A 205-nucleotide genomic window follows, 5' to 3' on the forward strand; every position below is an offset into this window, starting at 1 on the left:
TTAGCCCCACTGCTGTGGGGCTCTAAGAATAGTATGTTTCTATTTGCTCCCTCTCTGTCTGTTTCTCTGTTCTGGCCCTGACCTCCTCTTCCTGCCTGTGCACAGAGCTTTCTTTCTTTCTTTTGCTGAGGAGGAAGTTGATGTGTCTGCAAGAGTGGCTGAGTACTGTTCTGTTGATCAGCCTGCTGCTTGAGTTTTATTCTCA

This window comes from Morone saxatilis, unplaced genomic scaffold (genome assembly GCF_004916995.1).
Source record: "Morone saxatilis isolate NCDOM2014 unplaced genomic scaffold, NCSU_SB_2.0 Contig17, whole genome shotgun sequence".
Classification (NCBI taxonomy): Eukaryota; Metazoa; Chordata; class Actinopteri; family Moronidae; genus Morone; species Morone saxatilis.